The sequence below is a fragment of the Euprymna scolopes genome, chromosome 16 (assembly GCF_053919585.1).
Source record: "Euprymna scolopes isolate OS-2025 chromosome 16, ASM5391958v1, whole genome shotgun sequence".
NCBI lineage: Eukaryota > Metazoa > Mollusca > Cephalopoda > Sepiida > Sepiolidae > Euprymna > Euprymna scolopes.
Window position 1 is genome coordinate 7,000,286 of NC_136497.1, and position 26,670 is coordinate 7,026,955.

General features: G+C 32.0%; 1 long non-coding RNA gene across 1 annotated transcript in view; it reads right to left on the reverse strand.

Moving 5' to 3' along the window:
• The window catches only part of LOC145295834 (uncharacterized), a 56,354-nt gene extending 32,043 nt beyond the window's left edge, over positions 1-24,311 (reverse strand). The window contains exon 1 of the long non-coding RNA XR_013869892.1: positions 23,209-24,311. This is a non-coding gene — a long non-coding RNA (uncharacterized LOC145295834). The remainder of the gene's footprint in view (positions 1-23,208) is intronic.
• Positions 24,312-26,670: the final 2,359 nt, after the last annotated feature.

A 26,670-nucleotide genomic window follows, 5' to 3' on the forward strand; every position in this document is an offset into this window, starting at 1 on the left:
CTAGAAAGCTGATTAGCTGACTAAAATCTCAATAGAAGAGGAGCCTATAAAAACGATAAACAACCACAGAATTCGTGCAAAAGCCTGAAGAGTTCTAGAGTGGATTAAACGCGGAATATTCAGTGTAGCTTAATCGCCATATATATTTTATAAATTACTAACTAACTCTACCTACGTATTGAGCACTTTTGAAGTAAATACTTACAGTTTACGCATAAATCTCTACTTTCGTATATCAGTATATTAATTTTATATGAGAAAATTAAGTAGTTATTTATATATATATATATATATATATATATATATATATATATATAATATAAATCTGAACATCTGTGTGTGTGTCTGGTCACGAATAGCCATCTATATGGTTGACTATTATAGAAAACTGATCACATATAATGATAGAAGGTGTATCAAGACACAGGAATGGGTATGTTTGATCTGGCATAATGATGATTCATTAAAATTGTGAGGTCTGCCACTATAGAATTGAAATAGGCACAAATTTTAATAAAGACTTTTCGTATCTATCTGTGTAAGTATTCTTTAATAATTGTTTCTATTTGAAGAAATATGGTATGATATTATGGGTGTTCGTTCGCGCCTGAATTAATTAATTATGGGGATTATCTATTTTATTTTTACTTTCATCATATTTTGCTTTGGTTTTGATACAACCAAATTCGAAGCTACTCTTTACAACCATTCCTTTTAATAACCTATCATACTTTCATAAATCAGAGTCCATTTTCTGTAGGCTGTTTTTGAACCCAGTCAACGACGGGCACTTTTGCTAGTATATATATATATATATATATATATATATATATATATATATATATATGAAAAGAATGAGGAAACGAATGGATTAAATTTAGATATGCATACGAAAGCACGGAGATATCGGAGAGTTCATGTCGATTAAAAAGTGACACGTTATTTCCTTATTTCGTTCGGTTGCAGAAATAGAGACGATTCCCAAGTTGTCGACTCGTCGCATGCATATGTATGTATGTTTTCGAGTTTTTGTATAAGAGATATTTCCGTGTCAACCAATGACTACCAGAATATAAAAGTGGGCGTAGAAAGCGAGTGCTATGGACGAAGGTAAGATGATATCATTCTTGTTGAAATACTCTATGATTGCGCGCGTTGCTGAAAAAGTTTGTACTTTTATTTATTGTGTATATATATATATATATATATATATATATATATATATATATATATATATAGTAAGTTATAAAATGTATATGGCGATTAAGCTACACTGAATATTCCGCGTTTCATCCACTGTAGGTTTCTTCAGGCTTATGCGCGGATTCTGTGGTTGTTTGTCGTTTTTATATGCGCATCTTCTATTGAGATTTTAGTTAGCCAATCAGCTTTCTAGTACCCACCGCGCCCTTCCTATCAGCCAATGAAAATGCATTTATCGGACAAAGGCCTATTTGACCTCTGGTTGACCTGTTCCTTAGTGTGTGCTCTATTTAGCCTGGATATTTAGCTTCTTGATCTGTTTTAAATTCAGGTTAGTGTTTTTTTTTCATGTTAGTTTATATATAAATATATATACGTGTACACACATACATGCACATATATATACATATATATATACATACATATATGTGTGATCGTTTATGTATATTCATGTTTATTTAATTTATTTGTTTATTTTCTATTGTTTTTGTTAGTTTTAAAGCTATTTTGTATCGCTATCCTAGAGTAAATTTTATCTTGTGAACACAGTTATTTGCTATTTCTCTTCTACAGTTTAATAGCTGTTGGGGTTCTTTAAAGTACAAGATAGCAAATTTTTCATGAAGGCATAATCTACATGAGTTGTCTAGGTCGTTACACGTGGTAGCTTGTCTTATTATTTTCCATTCGACTACCGGCGAATGTTCGCTTTCTTTGTGTTCTTAGTATTTATTCGCTAGTGTTGTTTTCATACTGTGTTTTTTTATTGTTAAATATACTTTTGTGGTCATAGTATCGGGTTTTGAAATCTAAGGAAGTTATACCTATGTAATATTTCTTGTTATTCGGGTTTTCTTTCGCAAATATTGTTGCCTGATTAACTACGCTTTTGATTAGACATTTATTTTGAAGTGTGCAAAGTGTGCGGTATCTACAGTTGCATTTATCTTGTTCGTTATTAGTATTTTTTATTTATGGTATGGTTGTTCTTGTCCGGGGTTGGTTTATTATTATTATTATTACTATTATTATTATTATTATTATTATTATTATTATTATTATTATTATTATTATTATTATTTCTGCTAGTGTTAGTTTCATTTTTGTCATGGTGTCTACTTTTTTATTGTTTATTTTGTTGTTGTTTACATTGTTTTTATTTAATATTTTTTATTATGTGCTTTAATTATCATCTCTAAATTTTTGCAACAACTGTAGGATAACTTTAAGGTATTTTTATTGAAGATTTTGTGTAAGTGGTTGGTTGCGGGAAAGTGTTTTTCAATAAGATCTAGAAATTTCTTGCCAAGTTTTGTTTTTAACGTTTGATTGTATGGGGCTGTATACCAAATTATAGTTCTTTTTCTTCTATGTTTAATTTTATTTTAGTTGTTGGTGTTTTGTTGCATCTATTTGATATCGATATTTTTGTATCCACTATTATTTAAGGCTGTTTCATAGATATTGGTTGACGTGTTAAATGCATTTTCATCGCTTGAGTTATTACTGAGTCTACTTACGATTGAGTTAGGAATCTGTTTTTTTAATTGATGATGGATGATTGGACTTAGGGTTTACGTATATATTAGCATAGCCGGTTAACTGACGTTGCCCGGTGGAAGTCTGTCCTATCCCCCTTTACAAAAAATAAACTTCGGTTGTTGTTCATGGCCACTGCTGTCCGTAAATAATTGTGGACACTGGCGGGCGTTGGCAAAATAAAATAATCTGGCTTTCATTGGCGATTAGTGCAGGTTTGGGCGATAACATGCAGCCACTCTTTGTATTAAAAAAAAAGCAATTAAGGGAATGTGTAAATCAGTATGAATAATTAAAATGACGAAAAATGTTCCATTAGAATAATATTGGAAAGTATAAACAGAAGTTTTAGAGGTTGGGGATTTTGTTTGTGTGTGAACTGTGTAGAGAGACTGAAATCAGTGGAAGCAGTCCTAGCTGCTTTCGTTTATTGTTCAAGTCTTCCTATTTTCAAATCTTAATTACGACTTTTTTCACTTCACATCTTTTAATATTGTCATGTTAAGAACGGAGTTTGGAATAGACATCACAAACTCCCCATGTTAAGAATGACATTCGGAATAGACACCGCCAACTTCCCCATCTTAAAAACGAATATCGGAATAGACACTCCAACATTCCCATGTAAAGTACGACTTTCGGAGTAGACAACCCCTTTCTAGTGGGGAAGACGCGGAAAATAATTCCTCTAGATTTAACCGTGATAATCATTGTCACCATACCCACTCGCAAATGCTAAAAAGAAAAATTATGAAGTGGAAGTGTCGGTACGAGAAAAGAAGATTTGTTTATCACGTATGCGTACAAACCTGATAGCCAGTGAATTACAGTGCATAATACATGTCTTTACATCTTTATAAGTACTTGTCCCCGCAAAAATGGAATCAGATTTTCTTAATCAGCATAGTCGAAAACCTTTAAAGGGTGGACCTAATGTAGAGATTTACCCCCACAAAAAAACTTCACGTGTGCGCAATGTCGAGCATCCAGTAGACAATATTACCGAAGCATTTAGTTTTAATTCGGCAATATTGCGCAGGTTTAAATAAATTATATTTAAATAAAGTACATATAAAAAAACGTAACTATGTTTGAAAAAATAGAATTAATTACTGAAACAAAGGTACAAAGCGAGCGAGAGAGAGAGAGAGAGAGAGAGAGAGAGAGAGGGAGGGAGGGTAGAAAAAGAGAGAAGAAATATATGTTTGTTGTTTTTCTCTTCGATATCGCTGTGAAATTTTTTTCTTCAGCATAAAAAGAAATGCAAAAAGCGAGTGAGAATGAGAGAAACAGAGAGAAAAAAAGTATACAGAGAGAGAGAGAGAGAGAGAGAGAGGGAAAGAGAGAGAGAGAGAGAGAGAGTAAATTAAACTTTCGCCGTAAAATATAAGAAAACAAACGCAGCAATTTACTCAAAGGGAAAAAATAGGTATCATTGTGACAGCATATTTGAATGGTACATTCGCGTTCATTTAGCATGAGAATACCGTGAATTCGGAAAATGGGAATGGTCAAAGTTCAGTGAATCAGATTTAGCGGAATTAATCTGGGGAGATTATTATTTTTTTTTATCGGAAAAGGGAAAGATTATGTTATGTCTCTGAGTTTAAGATCCAGTTACGAAGAGTGAAACTCCATATATGTCGAAAGTACAGAATTGCTCCCGGTGATGACTTGGAGCGTTAGGAGGACTTCATATTTAGAATGAAAAATATAAACTACTTTCTCAAAGATGGTTGCGATTGTGATAATGTTGCTCTTAGGATGGAATGTAGGATTTTATTATAACGACTAAATGTGTGTAAAATGGCGTTCTAAAGTTACATAAGACAGCGGCTAATAGTCTAGACATAATAAATTTGTATGTGGCATATGTTGTTACAAACCTACGGTACTTTGGTTCAGAGAGGAATTTCTGTAATTAAAATTTTATATAGGAGATGATAAATTTAAACAAATTAAATGGAAAAGAAAATGAATATTTACTTAACATAATTAAAAATATAATTTTTTCACTTAAAATAAACGCGATGAAAGAAATATGTAAATTTGTCGAAATATGATTAAACTGTATAATAAATACAAATCTCTGTAGATGCTGCTGCTGAGCAAAATTAATTTATTAAATTAAATTAATGACTGTCATTAAGCGGACTTCAAACAATTTTCAAAACCGGAGTTCGCTTAAATAAGTAAATATGCAAAATCGCCATTTTCAAAAATGTATTTCATAATTCACACGACAGATATCTTCGCATATTATGTAATCAGCAATCCGGATTCAAACCCCGTGCGTTTATTGTGTTAAATCACGGACTAACATCGTTAGAAAAAGTAGTTGTTTGTAGACCCAATAAAATAAAATATTAAAAAAAATAACAATCACAACAATAAGTACGTTAGTGAGTCAAATGTGCGCCTATGCCGTCGACATAATTTAACTGTAAAAATATGCGTCGGTTTTAAAAAAAAATACATAATAAACGCCACCGGAAAAAGCATCGTGGAATTGCAAACAGTGGTCTGCGTCAATTTATCTTGAGGTGAGAAAATAAAGGAATAAATGGATTCCATACGCTTAAGTGAAAGAAATTACAATTCGTATTTTGTCTGTTCTTTTCTGCGTTATTCTACTAAGGATTCAGAAAAGTGATTAACCCGAAACGCGCAATAAATGGGTATTCAATAAACCCATAAAAATATAGATATTGCATGAAATTGATTGGCCATTGTTTCTCAGAGAAAAATCCGTTAAATATTAAAAACTCGACTGTGCTTATTAAGATGTGATTTTCATTAAGATGTAATTAAGATTGCGCAACGTTTTCTCCAATTATGTGAAACCATAAAATATATTTTACTAAAAATAGAGGAAGTAGAGAGGCAAAGATTTCGAGGTGCCTAATTTTATAATGATCCGTTCCAATCTTCTATAATTCCTTTTGTCACTTTCATCACGGACACCCTGAACACCGGCACATGTGGTTGAAATTGTACAAAATAAAAGAGGGTCGAGAGAGGAATTCTCATCACAGAGTGAGAGCTGGGGAATAAGATCGGCAAGGTGGCAAACAGTATAAGGTGGGAGAGGGTAAAAGTGATAGATAGAAACTGTATGAAAGAGGTTCTTTAGTGAATAATGTGTAAATTCCAGTTAATTAGAACAAGTAAGATCGGTTATTTGTAATATATGTCAATTTTAATACTAAGGACTATGTTCTTTATGTCATTAAAACGCATAAACTTATAAATGAACTCAGTTAACGCTGTTGCCTATTTAATACTAATATTGACAGTACTATTGCTGTTATTATTATTATTATTATTATTATTATTATTATTATTATTATTATCATTATTATTATTATCATTATTATTATTATTATTATTATCATTATTATTATTATTATTATTACTGCTAATAATAATAACGATAATAATCTCTCTCTCTCTCTCTCTCTATATATATATATATATATATATATGTATATATATATATATATATATATATATATATATTGCCAATAATTGTAGGAGTACTAGGAATAACCCAAATAACGATTGGGAGAAATTTAAATCGAAAATAAGATTCATACAACCCTACGTACGGCACGGTTTAACGCAGTGAAAATCTTTAGGAAATCCTTGAGTGCGGGAACCAACTCACATAATCAACGAATGATAACCAGAATATAAACAAACGAATGAACATTAAGCAGAACAGAACATATACAAATAACACTATACGAGTGAGAAATAAATAGAACAGTCAGGACTTGCATATACTGTCCTCCACTCTAAACACACACTCGATGGCAACAGTCCTGGCTAGTAATACACAGAATGGTCATGAAGAGGCAAAGTGAACGAGTGAAATTATTTGAAACGGTTATCAAAAGAGGCGAAAACTGCTGAAATCTCAGGGAAATGTGTAATCATGCAGACTCCAAATAATATTACCTTCTTTTGCTAATGAGCTATCATACGGGAGAGTTTATGGGCGAACTCGTAATTAACAAATAAGAAAAAGAAAACAGTTTAAAAAGAGAAGAGACGGAAAGAAAAAAAAGGAAGAATAAAACGGTTACATGGAAAATTGAAAAAAAGTGGTACAAGGAAACTTTTGAGCATCGCTAGTATATGATCAGAGAATTGACAGCAGCACAAAACAACGCGATCAGAATAAACTATATCAAAGCTAAGATATACAAAACTGAAGTAAATAGTAAAAGATACACCCCACAAACAAAGAAATAACACGGTAAATCGCATAAATGAATCTAGCAACCTACCCCGGACACAATATAACAATGCGACTGCCTGAGAAAAGCAGTCATCTGAGAATTAAGCAGACATATTCACTTAGAACATGCATAGAAATTGTACAAGCACAAACCAGAAAACGTATTAGAAATTGTAAAACCACAAAATCCTCTGGGACATCGAGGTACAAATAAACAAACATGATCAAGCAAAGAGAGCAGGTGTGAGAAAAGACAGGAAACAAATTGCAAAATCATAATTTTCGCAGTACCAGAAGACAACTGGGCGAGCGTGTAAGGCACAGAAACAAAGTAAATGCGTTGAACATTCATAAAATCACTATTATACCAATAATTGGATGAACACTGGGTACAGTCTCGAAAACAGGGAAAACTAACTAAGAGAAATTGGAATAGAAGGTAAGATCGAAACCATACAAGGAACAGTGATGGTAAAAAGCAACCAAAACTTTGAATGCAGAAACTAAACAACGTAATTAACAAACGAGACAATTTTGAATAGAAAAATATCGAAGCATACAAAAGGAACAACACATAGCCCCAGAATGATGATTTTCCTCCTCGAAAAAATAATTAAAACTTCAGTCATGTACACATGCGAAGGACAAAGTCCTTTGCAAAAGTAATTATCGAAAGAAATGGAGATTGCTGCGAATCTGTGGCGACTGGTTATCATTCATCAGGTTGTTGTCAGTGAGGAATATCTGATGATAACCTGTGTGAGAACTTCTAGTGACTACAGATAATAATAATATTAATGATAATAATAATAATAATAATAATAATAATAATAATAATAATAATGATGATAATAATAATAATAATAATAATAATAATAATAATAACATGGTCTATTTGCATAAGCAAGTAAGAAATAATTTACGACTTTATTTTATGATTTTTTAATTTTCTTGCTTTGATTTAACCTGTGTAATATCCTTGTTTCAAAATCCCCTAAAAAATACTAGAAAAAAACCCAAATAAAAACAATACACAACCCGAAAAAAAAAAACTCAAACAAGAAAAAGTTGATTAACTCCCTTAGAAATAAAGTTTAATTAGTCTAGCATGCTGCCGTGAATGTGGTTATAAATGAAATTCCATTAGATGGACTTAAATCTCTTACCCTGAATAATACTCTAAAGCCCCCCCCCCCATGAACTGGTATATCTGTTCGCTAACGGTCTGCTAAAATATAAGCAGAATTCACTATGACTAGCAGACCATGTGGACTGCTCTTAGTGCTTCCTCAACTATTGCATGACTGACGTAGGTAGGATGAACGTGAAAACGCCAGAACTACTTGAAAAAAATATATCATACTAGGATCGGCCATATTTTGAAATACACATGATGACTTTTTCTTTTGTTTGGTTTCTTCGAATAAGTAAGAAATAGTTTACCTATTTATGTTGTACATTTTAAATTGTCTTTATTTGGCATTATCACTAACAACCATATTTTGTATAAGGTATAAGAACATAATTCCTTTAACTACCTATATTAACGTTAATTTAGTTGTACAGTCTATGATTTTTATCCGCCACTTAATTAGTTAATTAGTTTTAGTATTTTATCTTTATGATAATATAAAAAGATTTAAAAAAAATAAACAACCGGCAGGGGAGACAAAGGGCACCCATTCTTGCTATTATTAGCGACTACGCACTACTGTGTAACTTCCCTTACAGAAGATAACTTTCGACTTATATTAAGTACAATACTTATTTTTTGTTCGCGTCATAATACCGTCTGTTCATATTCTTTATGTGTGATAGTACACAATGTATCTCACCTACAGAAGTCACCCCACAGACCGAGGATATCGCAAACGGATGAAAGGGTTATGGGACATGTCCAGTAAATACAATACATCAGAACAAAGACTTGCAGACCAAGGAAACATCCCCAAGGGAGACTGACTTTCAAAGCTAGAACTGAATGAAATACAACAAAATACAAATGCTGGAACAAACGCAGAAACTCTTCTCAAGGAAGTCCCAAACATAGGAATTACAGAGGCAAAGGAACTGCAAATTATGGATACAAGAAACATGGAGACTGAGGCCTATAAAACAACAGAACCTAACGAAAATGAAATTGCCGAAGAAGAAAACATCATGAAACTTGTGAATGAGGAAAAACAAAGGTCACATCCTTAAGAAACCAAGAGTGGAAAAAACTAAAAACTGAAACAAATGTGAACTCCTCACATACATCCCTACAGAGTCCATTACAGACCTAAACAATTTAATCTATCCAGGTGCCAAGACAGTAAGTATGAAGTTAAAAAAAAAAGACTGAGAATGAAAAGGACAAAAAAAACTGGATGGAAATTGAGTCTGGAAACCAAGCTCAACAAACTAAAGGAAGAAGCCAAAGCAATAAACAAGATAAAAACTACTAAAAGAATTAGGAAAATAGAAATACCGGCGAGGAGAAGCTCAACCAGAAACAGGAAGAAGTGAATGAAAAATAGCAGAAAAAGAAGCGAGATTAAGGCGATACCGATACAAATCTGAACAGAGCAAGCAAAACAGTGCCTTTGAAAGTAATGAAAGCCAATTCTACCAAAATGTAAATGGAGGAAAAACAAATACAGAACCGGACTCGACGGAAACAAAACGGAAAGATCGAAAGAATCATAATAGAAAAACAAAATAATAGAAAAACAAAATAATAGAAAAAAAAAATAATAGAAAAACAAAATAGTTGAAAAACATGAAAGAACAGTCACAGCAAATAGAAGAGGGAATGGAGAATGAAATCAGCAAGAAAACTCCCCAAAGAAAACCCTACGAAAAATGGCCAACTGGAGAGTACCATGTTGTGACGTAATACATGCCTATTAGTTTAAGAAATTCACAACACTACATGAAAGACTGGTTCAGCAACTGAAAAAATGCATCCACGAAGCACAACTATCAGAATGGATGACCAAAGTTAGAATCACACTGGTGCAACAAGACATAGAAAAAGGGACAATCCCCAGCAACTACATACAATGTGGAAAATATTTACTGCACATCTGAGAAAACAAATTTATCAGTCCCTTCATAACCGCGGACTACTCCCAGAGGAATAGAAAGGATGCCAAAAAAAAAAAAAAAAGAAAAAAAAAAAGAGGAACACATGACCTATTACACAGACGAAAGGATTCTGAAGGAGGTCAAAAGTAGAAAAAAAGAAATTAGCCATGGCATGGATAGATTATAAGAAAGCATGTGATAGAATTCTGCTAGCATGCATAGCAGAATGCATGAGCATGTACAAAATGACAAGTAATATAACTAATCTGATAAAAAATGCAATGAGAGCATGGATATGATAGCTGATGGACAGTACATAACTGAAATCAAAATACAAAGAGGTGATTCCCTATCATCATTACTGTTCATTATAGACATGATGCCAATGAACAACATCCTAAGAAAATGCAAAGCTGGATAAAAGTTCACTAACATAGAAGAAAGAATGAACAACCTAATGTACATGGATGACCTGAAAATGTTTGCAAAACATCAAAGATAGAACTAGAAACTATAATAAACACGACTAGAATCTTTAGCCAGGATAACCAAATAGAATTCGGTATGGAAAAGTGCGCACTGCTGACGATGAGGAGGGGATAACTAGAAGCAACATAAGGTATAATACTGCCCAATCAAACAGAAATAAGGGCACTAGATGAAATGATAGTTACAAATACTTGTAAGTGCTGGAAGCAGACGCCATTAAAGCAACGGAAATAAAAGAGAAAACAGGAAATGAATACCCAAGAAGAACAAGAAAACTCCTCGAAACTAAACTAAATAATCGAAACCTAATTAAAGGAATTAACACGTGGGCAGTGACACTAATAAGACGCTATGGACTTTTTATAAGCTGGACCAAAGAAGAACTAAGGAATCTCGGCCAGAAAACCAGGAAACTCATGACGATGCACAATGCACTACATCCGAAAGACGATCTTGACCGACTATATGTAAAAAGGAAAGATGGAGGAAGAGGGCTGGTCAGTATAGAAGACTGTGCAAATAACCACAAAAAAAGATAAAGAAAAATATATAACGCAGAACATAGAAAGGATACTTACTGCAGAAGAAACAAGCAAGATAGAAAACGAGATGATGAATAAAACAAGGAAAGAAAAATGGGAATAGGAATAGCTACATGTACGATTCATAAGGATGACAAAAGAAGAGACTAACAAAAACAGTTTAAAATGGCTACAAAAGAGAAAACTAAAAAGGGAAACTGGATCACTAATAACAGATGTACAGGATAACGCAATTAGAACCAACCACATCAAAGAAAGGACCGACAAGATACAAGAAAACGCCAAATGCAGACTCTGCGGATAAAGAGACGAAACAATAAACTACATAATAAATGAATGCAGGAAACTATCCTCCAAAAATATAAAAATAAACACGATCAAGTGGAGAAGGCAGTACATTATCAATTATACGAACTATTAGCTTTTGGACACACAAACAAATAGTACAAACACAAACTGGCAGCAATACTGGAAAATGAAAGTCACAAGATCCTATGGGACATGAATATATAAACGGATAAACCCATCCAAGCAAGAAGACCGGGTGTCATAATAGTTAACAAGAAGGAAAATTCCTGCCAGATCATAGATGTTGCCGTTCCAGTAGATCACAGATTGCGGATCAAAGAAACTGAGAAGCAGAGCAAATGCCCGAAACTGGCCAGGGAACTTAAAGGGATCTGGAAAATGAAGAAAGTAAAGATAACACTACTAATAGGAATAATGCCGAAAAACTTTGGAGAAAGAATGGGAGAGATTAAAATCAGAGGGATGGCAGAGAAGATACAACGAATCTCAATAATGAAAACTGCAGAAAAATTAAGGAAAATCCGTGAATGTGAAGACTAACACCACACATAAACTACAAACACAAACTGGACACAAAAACAGCTATAGATGCAAAACACAAAAGAACATCACATGGAATCATGCCAACTGAAACGGAATAATTGTAAGTTAATACCACTTTTTTTGTGAGTGTCACCATAAACGGGCACCGCACCAAATAATTATGGTCAAGGAGGATGGAAAGGCTGATGAGAGAAAGCACTAGTCAGACCTCCGCTGGATGAGTGCAAAGAGGACTAGCACCCAGGGGAGGCTTATTGGCACCCAAATTTCATTGAAAACCAATGGTCGCCGTCCACGAGAAATTTATGGTAAGCGGCTGTTGCCATAACGCACATTCCTTTGCAAAGTTATCGAAAGGGGTGAACACAACTAAAAATTGAGGGAGACTTGTTGTCACTTAAACTCCAGGGAATACCACAATTTGTTCTCCAAGAGCAATTTTAGATGAGGGCTTGTGTAACTACCCCTAATGAGTAAATAATAATAATAATAATAATAATAATAATAATAATAATAATAATAATAATAATAATAATAATAATGCATTACAAATAATAATTTATAATTTAAATACTAATAATTTCTATATTAATCAGATTGCGCAGTTATTTCTTATGTGCATATACATTAATGTTGATACAAGTTTGATGATTTTTTTTGAATTAAATTATTGATTACATTCAAAACTGCAAGGCAATAAAGTAAATGAAACTCTTAAAGTTGCTTTTATATAAAAAATAAATAATTGCAAAATAATATCAACAAGAATGTAGTTCTGTTCCTTTGCAAACAAGTCAGCCATTTTCATCTATCGATAATCGTTGAAAAAACACAAACCAAAACAAAAATAAATGTTTCATTATTGTTCGAAATAAGAAAACAATAAACCGTAGTGTTTTTCATATCAAATAAGTTTAGCAAATTTTTTATTTAATTAAAAGATTATTTTTTTTACACTTTATCAGTTTACAAACAGATAAAAAAAAACAACAACATAACTTTAATAAAATTGGGTGCTAGTGTACGAAAGTCATCCTTAACTTTTGGCCTCGGAAAATTTAGATCACGTGGTATTAGCTGACTGGTCTCAGATCAAATGACATGATTGAATTAACATGAATATAACCAGCCGAGTTTTGATAGATTGTATCGGATTTCCGCACATCTTGTCGCTCCAACCAAGCAACTTGTGTTTTTCAAACTTAGAGAAAAACGTCTAAAAATAAGTTAAAATTGTGAAACACTTATCCAAGTAGGAAGACGAGTAACTTATCTTGCATTTGGTAACATTTAATATATATATATATATATATATATATATATATATATATATATATATATATATATTTGTCGTTTTACTACGTTTTCAATTCGTTGTCTAACAGAATTCTTTTATTAAAAAAATCTGTTTGACTTTTAAGATTAATAAAAGAAAAATCATAAAAGTAGCCAATTAAATAAAGAAAAAGAAATTTTGTTTGGTTTCGAAAATAGAAAGAAAACCCGGATATTTTGGTTGAGGGGGGAAGCAGGTGATTGAAAGACCGAATCGATTAGAAAAGAAGTAGCTATATGATTTGATGTGAAAACGGTTAACTAATTCCACGTTAACTAAATTTTCCATGGTCGGAAGGATACCATTGTTTTGTTAATAATGTACTTCATCTAATCATCTAATAATTCGATGGAACTTTCAAAAGCTAAAAAAAAATTAAAAAAAACAAAAACATTCCAAATATAATTTGGTAAATTACAGACTACCTAGTAAACAAAAAAAAGAAAAGAAAAAGAAAGCCAAATAAAGATATAAATAAATAAAAAATACTGCTGCTAATTATTCATTAGCGTTTAGAGTTAAGCCAAACGTAAAGCCAGTGCATCGTTGCTTTGTTTTATAATTAACTAATCCGGGTGACCGGCTTTGCCCGAGTGTTTGGAGGTGTGTTTTGAGCAAAAAAAGAAAAAAAAAAGTGGTAGTAGGCTGGCTTGAACCCTTACTGTGAAAGAGGAAAAGAATGGGAAAAACAAAAATAAAAGTGACGTCTTTGCCGTTCCGTCCATCGCCAAACCGGAAGTGATGAAGGTTTAAATTAAGGCTAGTCAATCGAAAAGAGGGGTGACTTTCGAAAATATCGGTGAAAAAAAAGCGACCCCTCCCTGTAAAATGTGCTCAGTTGAGGGTGAAGGAATTAATGTTTTAGTCAATTTTAAGATATTTGTCATCCGAAGGGCCGAGCTTCAAAATAATACGGATCTTGTGAAAATCATTCCCCTCTGTCGGAATTTAAGGCATACATACATACATACATACATACATACATACATACATACATACATACATACATTTAAACTGACAGGTAAGATTTATATTATAGATAATATTTTTTACTTATTAGGCGATCTCATACAGTGGATTACCCACTTGCAACAACAAATGGTGTTCCCTGGAGTCTGAATGACAAGCCAATCCATTATTATTATTATTATTATTATTATTATTATTATTATTATTATTATTATTATTATTATTAATACGACTACTACTTACTAGGGGTCTTCACACATGCCATTAGAGATTACTAACTGATAGTAACCGGTCATGTATACTGGAGTCTGGGTGATAACACGTCTCGCTAAACTTCTAGTACGTTTCACCGCTTTCGATAACCTTTGCAATTGACTTTGCATTATCACAACAGCTGCTAGCTATGGACTTATCGCTGGCAGCGATCATTAGTCTTCACTAGTATTTGTGTGGCAATAAGCTCCCCCAAAATCTCAGTCTTCTTTGCATTCGTTCAGTCGAGGTCTGATTAGTGCTCTCCCTCATTGACTCATCACTTCTATTTTGTTTCTTATCAATTGAAACTAATCATTTTCATTATTTTTACTCATCAATTGTCACACATAGTATCAGAGATTACTCACCCACAATAGCCGGTGGTGTTATATGGTGTCCGGGTGACAACAAGTCTCCCCAGATTTTCATCACTAATCATCTCTTTCGATAACCATTGCACAAGAATTTGTATCATCGCAACATCCGTTTGACTGACTTCTCGCTGGCAATGACCATTAGTTATCACTGAGGTTTGGATGGTAAGATGCTTCCCCAAGGTCCCAGTCCTCTTCACATTAATTCAGTGGAGGTCTGGTTAGTGCATTCTCTCTTCGGTCTTTCCATCTTTCTCAACTATTTAGTGTAGTATGAGCTGATACCGACACTGACACGGGAGGTTGGGGGGTAGTTAAGTTAAAATTTTGCAATTTCAGTTTTCTTGGTTCCATGAGATGTTCCTCTCTTTTTGTTTTGCTCATTATTATTATTATTATTATTATTATTATTATTATTATTATTATTATTATTTGAATTTGAATTTGAAGTTGAAATTCATGGTTAAACAAGGAATTGTCTTACATATGTTAGGATGTTTTATGTTTCTGTCTTTGTGTACATTTTTTCCGGACAAAAGCGACAACAGCGGCGGAGTTTACAAAATAGCAAACGAAACAAGTAAGAATTTCTTACCGAAATTTTAATTTGAACTTGAAATTCATGGTTAAACAAGGAATTGTCTTATACATATTAAGATGTTTTATGTTTTTGTTTTTTTGTACATTTTTCCGATCGTCAGCAACATCAGCGGCGGAGTTTAAAAAAATAGCAGGGAGGGGGGGAAGCGTTTCTAACTGAGATTAGAATTTAAAACTTGAATTCACGGTTAAACGTGAATTGTCTTTCACATGTTTGGATGTTTTATATTTCTGTTTTTTTTGTACATTTTTCTGGTAAAAAGCAACATCGGCAGAGGAGTTAAAAAAACGAACAAAGTAAGCTTTTCTAACTGAAATTATTATTATTATTATTATTATTATTGTCATTGTTCTTCTACTTATTATTATTATTATTTTTGTTTTTATTATTATCATTATTATCATTATCATTATTATTATTAATATTATTATTGTCATTATTATTATTATTATTATTATTGTCATTGTTCTTCTACTTATTATTATTATTTTTATTTTTATTATTATCATTATTATTATCATTATTATCATTATCATTATAATTATTATTATCATTATTATTATTATTATTATTGTCATTGTTCTTCTACTTATTATTATTTTTATTATTTTTATTATCATTATTATCATTATCATTATTATTATTATTGTCATTGTTCTTCTTATTATTATTTTTATTTTTATTATTATCATCATTATTATTATCATTATTATCATTATTATCATTCTTCGTCTTCTTCTTCTTATTATTATTATTGTCATTGTTCTTCTACTTATTATTATTTTTATTATCATTATTATTATTATTATCATTATTATTATTATTTAAAAAAATTATTTTATTGATTATTACTATTATCACTAATATTATTAATAGTAGTAGTAGCGGTAGTGGTGGCGGTGGTGGTGGTGGTGGTAGTAGTGGTGGTATGTTTTTATTATTACTGTAGCTGTAATGGTAGGTGTTGTTTTTTGCTGTCATTCCTATTTTTGTGTTTGCTGTTAATATTCTTACTACCGTTATTAGTGTTGCCATTATATTTTATTTCTATTGTTGGTGGTGGTAATGGGAATAGTGGTGGTGATGGAGGAAAAAGGTCGGGAGGGGATCTTTGACCTTGGTGGGAAACCCTCCTAGAGATAATGTCTCGATAAAACTATCGGTTGTGGTGTAACCTTAAATTCACTAACCCCCTTTATGAGAGAATGTCAAAGCAAAATATTGAAAATAACGACGTGAATGAGGCTAGAACATGTTATGATGGTCTCACGTCAGATAGGTGTCCCATTGGTCAACAGGGTGGGTCCTGTCGTCATCATACAACTGTTCGAAATTCTGAGGATGTGGCTGGATATAGGGGGAGTGAGAATTGCCAGAGAGGGTCGCAAGACGCGAAGGGAGTTGGAACAGGAAGAGTAAAAAGTAAAAAAAAAGGTGAACGGATGAGGAAAGAAGAGTACTGTGGGAACGCTTTGTAAGAAGTGGAAGTACCAAATCTGGTGGATATATCAGAAAAGTGAAGGAAGAATGGGAATCGAGAGGAGGAGGAGGAGGAGGAGCTAGAAGTGTCGCGAGTTTGGTATCCCAGTTAAAACAAATTAAAAATAACAACCTCCTTTCAGTGATTGCAAGAGAAGAGATTGAATGGATGGTTAGGAATGAAATGAATAACGAAAGTAAAATTGATGAAACTAGCTCTGATGAAAGAACTGAGAGAGTGGAAGTGCAGAAGGGAAATGTAAGCGATGATGGGAGGCGGACAACTGAGGAGGTATGGAATCCTATGGTTGGGGGAAGTAATGCGAAAGAGTTTGAAGGATCTAAGGCAGATGAAATCATTGACTCTGAGACAATGGAGCCAGTGAAAGGAGCAGATGTATGGAGAAGTGGTGATGAAGTTCGAACTTTGACTTCTGTAGAAAAAGAAGCACTTCAGAAGTTAAGAGAGGTTCTTCTTAGAGACAATATCATAGAGATTCCAAGTATGAAGAGTAGTGATAGCCGGAAGGTGAAAAACGAGGTAAAAATAATTCAAGGAGTAATTCACAACATCATAAGAAAGAACATATCGATTACGGAACTTAACAGGCTTATGTATGCAGCGTCATACGTTGTTGTCAATCGTCTTGGCTTATTACAGAAGAAAAAGGGAAAAATGAAGGATAGAAGGCCACACTGGCAGAGGCGGCTTGAAGAAAGTATTAAACGGTGGCGGAAAGATATTGGTAGAATCGAAGAAATAAGAAAAGGAGTTAAACTAGGACAGAAAGCCAAGGACGAGCTTGAAAGGAGGTATAGATTGCTGGAAAAAAGAACGATGAACGTTCTAACAATGTTGAAAGAGAAGGTTCACACTGGTGGTATGAAAATTAGGAACTTTGTTGGAAAAAGTGTTGCATTTCGGCAGAACAACCTTTTCCGGAACAAACAGTCTCAGCTGTATAAAGATTTAAATGGTAGTAAACAGGCGGGAAGTAAAAACACTCCAAATGCAAAAGATGCAAGGAAGTTCTGGAGTGGGATTTGGTTTGTCAGAGGCCGATATAATGAGAAGGCTAGCTGGTTGGGAGAGGTCAGAGAAAGGCTATCAGAAATGCAGCAGATGAAGAACGTTGAGATAACCATCAATGACGTTAAGGCTGGCATACGAAGGATAACAAACTGGAAGGCACCTGGGCCAGATGGAGTGATGGGCTTCTGGTTTAAACAGTTCCCATGCCTTTATCCACCTATAGCTGCTGCTCTGCAAAGGGTTGTAGAGTCGGGGGATGCCCCTGATTGGTTTGTGAAGGGAGGAACAACACTGATTAGGAAAGATCCTGCAAAAGAAACAGATGCCAATAATTATAGACCAATTACATGTCTGCCATTGATGTGGAAACTGTTGACTGGAATATTTGCGGAGAAAATTTATGAACATCTAGAGAATAATGCTGTTTTTCCTGATGAACAAAAGGGGTGCCGGAAAGACTCGAGAGGTACTAAAGAGCAACTACTAATTGATAAAGCAATAATGCAGGATGCGAAGAAGAATAGGAATCTGAGCATAGCATGGATCGATTACAGAAAGGCTTCTGATGGTTCCTCATTCATGGATACGTCAAACACTATTGATGATGAAGGTTGCTGAGAATGTGGTAGGGCTTTTGGAGACAAGTATGGCTCAATGGAAAACGGTGCTGACAGCAAACAGAGAGGAGATGGGGCAGGTTGGCATTAAACGTGGGATATTTCAAGGTGATTCGTTATCACCACTTCTTTTTGTAATGATAATAATGCCACTGAGCATCCTCTTGAAGAGAGAAAAACTGGGGTATAACTTTGGATCTGATGACAGACGCCTCAACCATCTACTGTTTATGGATGATTTGAAAATATTCGGTAGAAATGAAAAGGAAATGGAGAGACTGGTAGAACTTGTGGGGACATACTCAGAAGACATTGGGATGGAGTTTGGGATTAGTAAATGTGTGGTGCTGGTGATGAAAAGAGGAGTAAAGATTCATTTGAATGGAATAGTGCTGCCAAATGGAGAAATCATGAAAGAAATAGAAGATACAGGATGTAAGTATTTGGAAGTGCTGGAGGATGTAGGCATCATGAACAGAGAAATGAAGGAAAAAGTCAGGAAGGAGTATCTTAGAAGAGTGAAACTAAGTGCAAATTCGAAACTGTATGGAGGAAATCTAATGAAAGCAGTAAATGCTTGGGCAGTCAGATTTTTGAAATACAGTGTGGGAATTTTAGAATGGTCTGACAAGGATTTGCATGCCATGGATATCAAAACAAGAAAAGTTTTAGCAATGTTTGGTATATTTCACATTCGAAGTAGCGTAGTGAGGCTGTATCAAAAGAGGAAATATGGTGGGAGAGGATTTAAAAGTGTAAAGATTGTGTTAGAACCGAGGAGATGTCATTGAAGGAGCATGTGGTTAGAAGTGAGAAGTGGATGCTTAAGGTTGTGGCCAATGAAGTGGAGGTATGTGAGACCAAGGTTGAATATGTGAAACGTATGGATAGAGAAAGAGCAGAGAAACTGGCTAGGAAGAAAATGCACGGAAGGTTCTTCCAGGATATAGCAGAGGTGTCTGATGAAAGATCATGGCAATGGCGTAGAGCTGGATATTTGGCTAAGAGTACTGAACCTTTTGCTTGTGCAGCACAAGAGCAGGCATTAGGAACACGATTGTTCAAAAAAGTGGTTCTAGGAGAGGAAGTTGCTGCAGAATGCCGGATTTGTGGTAAGACCTCAGTCAATTGTGCACCTTGCAGCATGGTGTAGCCCAGAGAGAGTACCGCAAAAGACACGATCGCATGGGACTCCAGATATATTGGGAGGTGTGTAAGAGGGTTGGGGTGAAGTGTGCTGGAAAATGGTTTGAGGAGGTGCCTGATGAAGTGAGAACAAGTGAGGATGATAAGGTAAAGGTATGCTGGGACAAAAGTGTCATAACGACCAAGCAATTAGAACATAATCGTCCGGATTTGGTCGTCATTGACAAGGTCTCAAAAAACTGGCAGATTGTAGACTTCTCAGTACCCTGGGACAGGAATGTGAGAAAGAAGGAGAATGAGAAGTGGAGCAATTATGCTCCATTGGCCTTGGAGATAAGGCATATACAGGGGGTTAAAACACAAATAATCCCAGTCGTAGTTGGTACACTAGGAGTAGTATCAAGTCGTCTGGAATGCCAATTGAACAAACTACAAATCCCCAATGTTTTAGGCGGCCTTCAAACCTCTGCAATTATAGGTACCACCAACATCCTTAGGAAAACCCTTCATCTTTGAAGCCGGGATTAAGGGAAATCCTCTGGAACTGAATCCCATCCCTTTCCAGAGAGATGTTCATAAACAGAATTATTATTATCACTATTATTATTATAAAAAAGGAACTATTTCTAATAATAATAATAATAATAATAATAATAATGATAATGATAATGATAATGATAATGATAATAATAATAATAATAATAATAATAATAATAATAATAATAATAATAATAATAATAATAATAATAATAATAATAATAATAATAATAATAATAATAATAATAATAATAATAATAATAATAATAATAATAATAATAATAATAATAATAATAATAATAATAATAATAATAATAATAATAATAATAATAATAATAATAATAATAATAATAATAATAATAATAATAATAATAATAATAATAATAATAATAATAATAATAATAATAATAATAATAATAATAATAATAATAATAATAATAATAATAATAATAATAATAATAATAATAATAATAATAATAATAATAATAATAATAATAATAATAATAATAATAATAATAATAATAATAATAATAATAATAATAATAATAATAATAATAATAATAATAATAATAATAATAATAATAATAATAATAATAATAATAATAATAATAATAATAATAATAATAATAATAATAATAATAATAATAATAATAATAATAATAATAATAATAATAATAATAATAATAATAATAATAATAATAATAATAATAATAATAATAATAATAATAATAATAATAATAATAATAATAATAATAATAATAATAATAATAATAATAATAATAATAATAATAATAATAATAATAATAATAATAATAATAATAATAATACCGCATGGAATCATGAAAACTGAAACTGTATAATTGTAAGTTAACTTCCCTGCCTCCCTGTATTCCGTTCCCCTTTTTTAAGTGTGTCGCTATAAACAGGCGCTACACCAAATAAGTGGGGGGTCAAGCAGGAAAGAAAAACAGAGTAAAGAGAGTACTCATTAGCCCTCGCTGGATAAGTGCAAAGGGATGATTTATTGCCATTCAAATTCCAGTGAAATCCAATGGTCGCTGCCAATGAGAAATCAATGATAAGCGGCTGTTGTTATAACGCAAAATCATCTGCAAAGTTGAGGTAAAGAGTAGGAGATAAAGTGAGAAAGAGGTGGAGAGTACTGGAAATCGGGGCAGACTTGTTGTCACTCAGACGTCAGAGAAAACCACAAGTGGTTCTCTTTGATGATGGCCTGTTTGACTACTTCTAGTGAGTAAATAATTTACGAAGAGTTATTATCTGTTATTACTCGATGACAATAATTCAAGATTTTAATGACATTACGCCTGATATTTCCAGAATTCCTTAACTCTTGCATAAACATTTCAATTTTTATTGCATTATCACACCAGCCATTTACCATCGAATTAGCGCTGTCCTATGTCTTTTATTACTTATTATAATTACTCATTATTATTATTATTATTATAATTATTCATCATCATCATCATCATCATCATCATCATCATCATCATCATGACATGTGGAAATTCCATAGTGGAATCTTTCATATGTAATATATTGATGTTAGCATTCTGTAGGTGTTCAGTGTAAATGGAGACACTCTGATATTATTGTAGCTTTTTTGTTTAAACTGCAAAAATATTTATCAAACTAGCAGGGACGTCTGGCGTAGCCTGGTCGTAAAGTAGACTTAAATATTTTAATTCTTGCAGATTTCGTATATATTATTATATATGTACTATGATTATTTTATATTATAAAGTTGCGATTTCAAAAATTAAAAAAATATATCTATATGACTTGGGTGCAGCAGCTTCAATCGAAACAGAAACCAAAACTTTATATATATATATACATATATATATATAACATATATATATATATATATATATATATATATATATATATAACATATATAATGTATATATAACATACAATAAAAATATATATATAACATATATATAACATATATATATAACCTATAAATATAACATATATATATATAACCTATATATATATAACATATATATATATAACATATATATATATATATAACATATTTATATATATATATAACATATTTATATATAAAATATATATATATAACATATATATATAACACATATAAACATATATATATAACATATATATATGACATATATATATAACATATATATAACGCATACATATATATCATATATATATAAATCATATATATATATCATATATATATCATATATATATCATATATATATCATATATAATATATATATATATAATATATGTATATATATATTATATTATATATATTATATTATATATATTATATTATATAACTTGAGTTCCTTCAGCTATAATCGAAACCTAAACATAAACTTATGAAGAATTCTTAGTAAAATCATTTATAACAAAAATGAATGATTTAAGTACCTTCGCTTATAATCGAAACCGAACTAAAACTTATGAAGAATTTTTGGTAAAATTATTTGCAAAAAATAAATGACTTGAGTGCCATCAGCTATAATCGAAACCGAAACCAAAACTTATGATAAATTCTTGGTAAAATTATTATTACAAAAAATGGGAGTCCATAACAATTAAACGACAGTCACTTGGATGTAAACGTGACACACAAAATAAATAACACAGAGGTTATATTCTTAATACACAGAGTGCTATTATTATTTATTTATTAAAAACATGTATCATATTCTGGAGTTAAGGGAGTTAATAATATGATAGAAACAATTTTTAAACTAAATTTAACTGATTCTAATATAAAAAATTTAACTGATTCTAATATAAAAACTTTAACTGATTCTAATATATAAAAAATGTGATAAAACTATACATTTTCCCCTTTTTATATTTATTACTTTTTATTTTTAATAAAGTTTTTTTTTCAGGTTTTTACTTACTTTTGATAATCTCGTTGATTTGTTGTATAGTATTTCCTTCTCGATTCTTATAAAAATCCAGGTGATATGTCGGCGTTTTTTTTGTTTGATTTTCTTTGTTGAACCTGTTTCCTTCCTTTTTCGTCCAATTTTTACATTTTGACGTTATACTTTCGCAAACGCACTATTTTGCGTGTTCTCCACGTTTATTACATCCAAGGTATTTTTTCTTCGTAAATAATCCATGAAGAATTAAAGCACACACACACACACACAAATACAATCGATATATAATTTAACGAACTTACATATGTTTTGTAAAATAAAAAAAATCGATTGTAGAAATATATAAATATATAAATATATGTATAAAATCCGGCCGTTCTTTCTTCGCTTCTTATTTTTCTTTTTCTTTCTTCTTTAAATAAAAAAAAAAAGAAATCCAAGCCTATGGAAAGGCTCTGCTGACTGGCTTTCTTTCCATTGACGGACGACAACCTAAAACTCGTAACACCGTCATCGTGTTTCTCCTCCTGTCAGTCAGACCGGCAGTCAGACAGATAGGCAGAGAGGCGGACAGACGGGCGGACGCACTTGCTCGCATACGAGTTAGGTGAACACCTTTATTTCGGAGTTTTGTGTCTGTGTGTTAGTATGGCGTGTCAATATGTTCGTGTGTTTGCAAAAAGAAAGTAGAGAAAAAGATGACAAAGTAAAATATATAACAGTATAAACCGACACGAAAACAGTAAAAGAGATAGAGGATGAGAGACGGATGAGAGAAGAGGGGAGAAGGTTTCACTTTTTTACTCTCATGACGTCTTTAGCTAAAACAATGTGGATTATTTCTTTCGTTTTGCGCCTGCATACAGACCCCTTTATAATCTATCTTAGAAACGTATGCACAGTCCACTCCTCGTCTATCTCAATTATTTTTACCTTCTTTATTTCCATTCCTTTCGTTTGCCTGTGAAATAGAAATAATACCTCCCCCCTCCTGATTCTTGTCTGATGACGTACGTGACGAACAAGTGCGTCATCTGGTGTTAGCGTGTGCGTTTTGTTAACGGACATCCGAACAAAATGCATTTATGGTCAAGCCATTAATTGAGCCGCGCGCGCGCGCACACACACACACACACACACACACACACACACACACACACACACACACTTAAGTCGCCTGACATAAAGGCATACAGCTTCTTTCTTGCTGAGTGCAACTTGCGCCTTCGGCCAATCCAGTGTAGAATATAACAGTCTTAACAAATATTAGAGCAAATACTGACATGCTATATTTTATAGTCATCAAATAATCTATATCAAGCCGTTCTTTGTCTGTCTGTCTGTCCGTTTCACTTTTTCCCGGAAACTACTGGGCTGCCGGCTGCTCTGGCTGAAACTTTGTATGGAGGTTTGTTGCAATATGATTCAGCGAGCTAAGCATGGTGGTATCCGTCCGCTAAATAGTTAGGGATTGATAGAGATTAGTTACCACAATACTACATTTACTTTAAAAGTTTTACTAGAAACAACGGGACGATGTGGTTGAAATTTTGTATCGACCTTTGTATGTGTAAAAGAAATTTTACTTTATATTGAAGTAAAATAAAAATAAAAAAAAACTCTTCATGTCAAATGTATGGAAAGACATTTTCAAAAGGTGATAATTTAAACAGACATTTGCAAACTTACACTTGAAAATATATGGAACGCCATTAATACAACTTGTGTTGAAAGTGACAGTATCAATTTTGAATGCAACTCATAAAGAAATAAAGGATTAGTCCCAGGAGGGAATGTTTTGATTTTAAGCAGTTTCTTGATACAAAATTACTTCCATGTCTTGTTTTATGGCACCGTCATTAATGGAACCGTGAATTAATGCACAGAGTAACGACGGACTTCTATACACTCTGGTGTTCTTCCTAGATGTATCATCTTCATAACGGATGAGGAACAGCATTGACTCCTGAATGATAATCCTGCAGATTTTTAGATTGAGGCTAACAAGTGTTACACGTTATAGAACTGTGCGAGATGAGAGCGTTCATCTCTCTTAGGTACAGTTTATAGATCATTTGAGGAGAGCAAAATTAATTTTATTCACTAACACAACGATTAAGAAATAAAGTTGAACTTTAGTTGAACACTCGTATCTCATATTAATTGTTAGCCTCACAAAAGGGCTTTTTGATTTCTGAAGTAAAATAAAATACAAGGAAAAATCTTATTCATATCATATGCGAATGCTTTTTCAAAACAATGGCCATTTAAGACATGTGGAACAATGGTAATTTAAGACATGTGGAACAATGGTAATTTAAGACATGTGGAACAATGGTAATTTAAGACATGTGGAACAATGGTAATTTAAGACATGTGGAACAATGGTAATTTAAGACATGTAAAACTAGCTCTGATAATGACAGTATCAATTCTTTAAATATTTATTTGATATAAATTTAATTCATGAAGATATAAACTGTTAGGAAAAATAAGTAAAAATGTATTTATCTGGTTGTATAATCAACCTTCAGTCAAATGTAAATTGTTAATATTTTATGCAAGTCAATGCATCAAGTCACACATTAAAGCTCATTAAAACATGTTTAAAAAGATTTATATGGGATTCGTACATAGACTAGTAAGCCAACACCTGTATCTTTGTTATGACAAGGTTCAGCGAACTAGGTATTATGGTATCCGATCAATGTGCAGTTAGGTACTAATATGTAATTCCAAAGCAGACACAAATGTGACCGCATTCCACTACTAATTTGGCATAAATACTTATTCTAAGTACATGAGCAATTACTCTTGCTCGTATTTAACAGGTAAAATGTCTTATAATAATAATAATAATAATAATAATAATAATAATAATGATAATAATAATAATGATAATAATAATAATAATGATAATAATAATAATAATGATAATAATAATAATTATAACAATAATGATAATAATAATAATAATGATAATAATAATAATAATAATGATAATAATGATAATAATAATAATAATGATAATAATAATAATAATAATGATAATAATAATAATGATAATAATGATAATAATAATAATAATAATAATAATAATGATAATAATAATAATAATAACAATAATGATAATAATAATAATAATGATAATAATAATAATAATAATGATAATAATGATAATAATAATGATAATAATAATAATAATAATAATGATAATAAAAATATTGATAATAATAATAATAATAATAATAATAATAATAATAATAATAATAATAATGATAATAATAATAATACTTTGGACATGCAAACAAACGTCAGAGACACAAACCGAATACAGTAATAGAAAACAAAAATCAGAAAATCCTATGAGACATCAATACAAGCAACTAAACTCATCCAACCAAGGAAATCGGACATCATAATACTTAACAAGAAGGGGAAAAAACGGACGTCATAATGTTACATGATAAGGGCTGT